This window comes from Heteronotia binoei, chromosome 5 (genome assembly GCF_032191835.1).
Source record: "Heteronotia binoei isolate CCM8104 ecotype False Entrance Well chromosome 5, APGP_CSIRO_Hbin_v1, whole genome shotgun sequence".
In the NCBI taxonomy this organism is placed as follows: domain Eukaryota; kingdom Metazoa; phylum Chordata; class Lepidosauria; order Squamata; family Gekkonidae; genus Heteronotia; species Heteronotia binoei.
In genome coordinates this window covers 84,535,339-84,541,338 of record NC_083227.1, presented here as the reverse complement: position 1 = coordinate 84,541,338, position 6,000 = coordinate 84,535,339, and positions in this window count along the sequence as shown.

Genomic DNA, 6,000 nt, shown 5'->3' with positions numbered 1-6,000 from the left:
AAATTTAAATGATTGATGTTTTAGTATGTTCAGTTTACGTGTGCATTTAACTGTATTTTGTAATCTGTTGTAAGAACCCGTCATGTTAGTCAATGTGAGATTAAATTTTAGAAACAAACTAAACTGTACACATATGAGAGTAATAATGGTGGTGGTACAAGGTGCTGGTTATTATCTTTAAAGCCCTATATGGTCTAGGACCTGCCTACCTTAGGGACCGTCTCTTCCCATATGTTCCCCAGAGAGTACTGCGTTCTGGCTCTCAAAATCTGCTCGTAATCCCCGGGCCAAAGGAGGCCCAGTTGAAGTCAACCAGGGACAGGGCCTTCTCAATAACAGCCCCTTGCTGGTGGAACCAGTTACCGGAGGTCAGGGCCCTGCGGGATATTGGACAATTCTGCAGGGCCTGTAAGACAGTCCTCTTCCGGTTGGCCTATAACTGACCGGCACCAAAACTACCAAAATACTGAAGGAAGTTGATAGATAGCGTAGTGCTGGATTGATGTACTGATTTTTAATGTATTTTAATGTTTTAATCTCTTAATTATATAAATTGTTATTGTATTTAAAATTTGAATTTTATTGTTAGAATCTCTGTGTTGTAAGCCGCTCTGAGCCCGCTTCGGTGGGGTAGGGCGGGATATAAATGAAATGAAATGAAATGAAATGAAAGTGATTTAGAATTGCTTATCTATATTTCAAAAGAGCCTGACAATATCTTTTCCAATGTCTATCCCACAACACTAAGTCTTAAACCATTTTGGTAAAATGTTAAAACCACAGAAGTGAATATGGATATAGCACTAGAAAGCAGCTGACATTACATTCTTCAGCAACTTACTCAGACTTCTCTTGCTGACATCTGATCCATAGTACAGCAACAGAAGAGTACATATGGGAATTTGGTACATCCATACCAGCTCAGCTGGCACAAAAAAAAGAGAATCACTTCGTTGTAGTGGTTAAGTTCACATACTCTTATCTGGGAAAACCAGGTGTGATTCCCCACTCTTCCACATGCAGCTGCTGGAGTGACCTTGGGTGAGTCACTCTCTCAGAGCTGTTCAGATCATGAGCAGTTCTTGGAGAGCTCTCTCAGCTCCACCTCCCTCACAAGGTGTCTGTTGTGGGGAGGGGGAGGGAAAAGCAATTGTAAGCTGCTCTGAGATTCTGAGTAAAGGGCAGGGTATAAATCCAAATCTTCTTCTTCTAAAATAAAGTATTCTTTAATTTGGAGCAAGATTACACTTAGGAGTTCATTAAAAAAAAGAGTTGTACACCAAAGTAGATTGTCCTTTCTTTAAAGAAAACAGAAAAGATGAACAAAGGAAATACTGTTATTCTCATTTTAGAAATGGGGAGCATTGGAGCACAGAGGAAAGTTACTTTCCACTGATATCACCCTGGCCTGCGTTAGAACTGATGCTTCAGATATACAAAATTCCATAGCTCGTTATCAGTTTGCTAAGCCAGCTAATCTTAGTGTAAGTGATATCATAAGGAGTGTACATTTCAGGCCTTCAAGCTTTTCTGGACTTCCATTTACAAAACAAATACTTCTAAAATTGCACATTACAGATTAATTAGGGTTTCACTGGATATGAACAAGCCAATTAAAATGAACTTAGAAAAAGGTAATCATCATACATTCATTAGAGCCTTAGGCAAGAAAAGCACAAATACATCACCTGTTATCCTCATTTTCCAGCTCACTGAAAATGGCAGCTGCCCACCCACCCACTTGTCCTGTAAGCCTTAGGGAATCCCAGGACTGAAGACACATTCCAGAGAACAAAGCCCCCTTGCAAATATACCATCTGAACTTTGTTCTTTTGTCACTGTTCAGTAGATGCAGAGGAAGCCTGACTGGGACCTTGCTTTGCCAAGTCACCCTTTTAATGTGCAGGATAGGGCCTCACTTTGTGATGACTTTTCCAATCAAACCTTTCAAGTGGCTTTGTTTTAATTATTATTTCATGAGTCCTCTAAGGGCTGTAAAGAGACTTCAGAGTGCTTTCCTACAACCTAAAGTACCCTTCTGCAGCAGGCTGCTCTTAGTAGCGTCTAATGCTACTACTGTCCATTAGTTAACTCTTTCATTATCTCAATAAATGTAAGTACTGTGACCTTTCATAGCTGTGGAATGAGTGAGATTTCTACAAGCACACCTTCTCACATTAAACAGCGTTGGAGATGCTATGCCTTCTGCTCTCTCCTTCTACATACGTATTAAAAACAAAGTCTCTAAATGAGCAACAAGGTAAACTTTCAGGAGATCTGGCTATCAGCTAGCTGGATAGCTGAAGGCAAAACACTGACTTTCAGCCCTTCTTTTCTACCCATAAAACAGGAACTGAAAGCTTGTTGTCAGGATAAATAAAATACAAAAATGTTACTAGCCCAGAGCCTTCAGAAGGCTATATATCTCGATGAACAGCTTTGAAGCCATGGTGCAAAATGACCCTGCTAGCAGGTTGCAAGGAGTGAAAAGAAGATTAAAGGGTTTGTCAAAGTTACACATTTCAAAGCACTAAGGGCAAAATGGGGTGTTTTGTCTGCCAGTTGGGTAGCTATATGGATAGAAAGGTCAAACTCTGCATTCACATATGCACATACTAGGCATAGCTGTGTATGTGGCAACATCACACTGATCATATGACCACCTCTTCATGGGAAGGAAAAGCATGATGTGTAAATAGTGGGTAAACTTTCTTGTTGTTCATCTGCTTACAAGTTACCATTGAGAATGTCCAAACCTCCATCTTCAGCCTTCCCTGCTATCAGCTCTGCTAAGATCCCATGACACTGTCCAGAAGGTTTTTATTGATGTGTCAACAACTTCATTTGTTTTTTTGTCAAACTTTCTTTAACTGTCTGGATTTTAAATCTGAACATTGCTTTTATCCATCACAATATCATGTGTTTTGTAAGCTGCTCTGAGCCCGCTCTGTGGGGAGGGCGGGATATACATTTAAGGAAATAAATAAATAAATAACTCTTGGCAGGTCTAACATGCCTCATCACATTTGCTGACAAGGCAAAGTGATGGAAAAGAACTCAAACCCAAGCACTGAGGTATCTGTCTACACACTACTGTTCAAATGATATCTGGAATTACTAAGCAATGACAGATCCAAAGATCTTGGAGAAAGAGAGCAACTGTTCAGACAGCAAACAATCAGCACATATGAACCAGGGGCAGCAGGGATAACACTAAGAGCCAAGGGATGAGGACGGAGGAGAGAGCCACAACCTCCACTTGCCGCATAGGTTCTGATCTCATCCTCTTATTACAGTCTTCAGCTATGCAGTAAGTAAACTGATCATTAGTAAGCATGGGAGGTCAAGGCATCGAGAATGACCTATGTAAGCTGGAACTGAATCCCACCTAGCTAATTAAGAGGGACTAAAAAAGCAGTGAGGCCTAGAGAAATCTGATATGACTGTAATAATGCAATAATTATCCTAAGCCATATGGGAGTGTAGATTATCTTACATCTTCCAATAATGGCTTCAAAAGGCTTCCGCTAATTGCTTAATACTACCAAAATGAGCACTTTGGGACAATTACATAATTCATAGTTTTCTGAAGACAGCATTATAAACTGTGACTAGCAGCCTACCCAGATGATCAGTGAAAGTATGTCTTAAATGCATTTTAGCCTTCTGCATGGTAGGTGTGTTCGGAGTCTAGAGCTCCATAGAGAAAACAGTCATAGCTGTTCCATCAAAACTATGGAACTAAACAAACCCCCAGGTTAGATCCTAACCAATATTACATTAAACTACACTTAAAATCAAGGGAAAGGAAAGCATCACAAAAGGTTCACAAAATTGCAAAATATTGGTAACTTTCTTGTTGTTCATCTGCTTAAGAAAAGCCAAGTGGATGCTTTCATCCTAGAGCGGTACAATAAGCAACTGGTGGTGGAAAGTGCCATCAAGTCACAGCTGACTTATGGCGACCCCATAGGGTTTTCAAAACAAGAGATAGAGGTGGTTTGCCCTTGCCTGCTTTCACATCATGACTCTGGTATTCCTTGGTGGTCTCCCATCCAAATTCTAGCCAGGGCCAATTCTTCTTTGCTTCTGAGATCTCACAAGATCAGGCTAGACCGGGCTATCTAATAAGTGGCTACCTTAAGTAAAAGCATGGGCATCTTAAAAGGTCATGGTGTATAAGCTGTCCTGTCACAAGTCACCATGAATATCACAGGAAGTATCTATACCCTCAAATATTCAGAACATTCAATACCCCCACAACAGAAGCACTGTCTTGAAGGAAGCTGTCTGACTCCTCCACAGTAAATTAATGCCAAGTATTTGCTGTGGGGGGGGGAAAAAACCCAAACATGTAATACCTACAAGCTGCTACTACACAACATTGCAAACTAACACCCTCATAAGTGTCCAGTGTGAGAACATGCTGTGCAAAAGACTTAAAATATTTTAAACTGTAAATGATTGGGGTAACAGATGGAAGAGTGGGCATGGTGGCTGTATCAGGATTTGTTGGGGGAGGGGTTGCTGAAAAGCATTTGATCTACACAGAGAATCATGTGAGGACTCTTAGCTCTACCTCCAAGTTTTGTCTTGCAGTAACAAAAGAGAAGGATGCTGAAAAGAAGGAAACAATTTCCTCAGTGGATAAGGAATCAGCATCGCATGATTACATTCATACTGAAAACTATTTTGGCAGTAACAGTCCACAAGTTCTAGGACTATACTCACAACTATTTTTACAGAACGCAAAAGGTGCACAGGGGATTTAAAAGGCTGACAAAGTGAAAGGCTCATTCACAGGGCTTTTTTTTGTAGAAAAACCCCTGCAGAGGAACTCATTTGTATATTAGGCCACACCCCCTGATGCCAAGCCAATCAGAACTGCATTCCTGTGTGCTCCTGCTCAAAAAAAGCTCTGCTCATTCAATTGTCTATTAGGGTGTTCATTTTAATGACAAGTAACCCCCATAAAAGCATCCTGACCTTGAAAGAATATAATATATAACAGACCATCCAGCACCTCACTCTTTCCTTACAGGGTGCCTAAAACACCTCCGAATGGTACCCGTCCAGCCTTTTCTTGACCATGTCCAAGAGACAGTCAACAACTTACCTAACAACTGAGGTTCACTGCTGAACTTTTTTTACTCCCCCCTGCCAGTGTGTCTCACCTGTTAATCTATTTGTTTCTTCTCTCTTTCTTATTCTTTCTCATCCACAGTAAAAATAATCAGCTCCCTCAGCTATTCCCCAGGCAACTTGCCTTCTCAATCCATTCCAGTCCTTAAAATCATATTCAATTTGTATATAACTTTATTGAACTGCAGTTTCCACAAAACTGAAAATATGGTCTTTGTCTTTACTGCCACTGAACAGAGAAATAACATTACCTTTTTGGAACTTGTATATTTCTCTTATTACATTCTAAAAGATGCCATGTAATCCCTTTGTTGAGTCATGCAGCTCTTTAAAGATGCTCTGGAAAGCCTAAGTGTTGTTCTGAATATACAATTGGATTCATTCTATGAAATGTAAGGAAACAATGCACTGGCTTTTGCCAGTTTCATCCTGCTGACCTTTAAGATGTTTAATATTAGCACAAAATGCTAGTAATTTAGATCTGAGCAATTGTGTCATTCCATGAATGTGATTAGCTGGGTGACACAGCCCAATTACATTAATTGCCAAAGAGCGGTCACTTGGCAAACAAAGAACTCATCATCCTAGTTTTCAGCTGCTATTCTTCTTTCCAGGATAATAACTCTATTACTGGCTTAGGCTCACTGTGCATATAAACAAAGTTCACAGTACAAACCCTAGTTGCAATAGGATGAGGATTCAGGTGCAAAAGAAGAATCTAACTATGCAGGACAACACAGAGAATGCAAAAAGACATAAATATACAAATGCAACCAATGCAAATAAATGAAAACATTTCTTTCATTTTGGAGATCTTAAAACAATAAAATGCTTGGATAAGGCAAAGGAATTAATTAC